The sequence below is a fragment of the Trichechus manatus genome, unplaced genomic scaffold, assembly GCF_000243295.1.
Source record: "Trichechus manatus latirostris isolate Lorelei unplaced genomic scaffold, TriManLat1.0 scaffold00005, whole genome shotgun sequence".
Lineage (NCBI taxonomy): Eukaryota > Metazoa > Chordata > Mammalia > Sirenia > Trichechidae > Trichechus > Trichechus manatus.
In genome coordinates this window covers 5,449,949-5,450,499 of record NW_004443941.1, presented here as the reverse complement: position 1 = coordinate 5,450,499, position 551 = coordinate 5,449,949, and positions in this window count along the sequence as shown.

Genomic DNA, 551 nt, shown 5'->3' with positions numbered 1-551 from the left:
TCAACATAAAGAAAACAAAAATCCTCACAACTGGACCAATAAGCAATATAATGATAAATGCAGAAAAGATTGAAGTTGTCAAGGATTTCATTTTACTTGGATCCACAATCAACACCCATGGAAGAAATCAAAAGACTCATTGCATTTGGTAGACCAGCTGCAAGAGATCTCTTTAAAGTGTTAAAAAGCAAAGATGTCACCTTGAGGACTAAGGTGCGCCTGACCCAAGTCATGGTGTTTTCAATCACCTCATATGCATGGGAAAGCTGGACAATGAATAAGGAAGACTGGAGAAGAAGAATTGACACCTTTGAATTGTGGTGTTGGTGAAGAATATTGAATACACCATGGACTGCCAAAAGAATGAACAAATCTGTCTTGGAAGAAGTGCAACCAGAACGCTCCTTGGAAGTAAGGATGGCGAGACTGTGTCTTGCATACTTCGGACATGTTGTCAGGATGGATCAGTCCCTGGAGAAGGACATCATGCTTGACAGAGGGTCAGCGAAAAAGAGGAAGACCTTCAATGAGATGAACTGACACAGTGACTG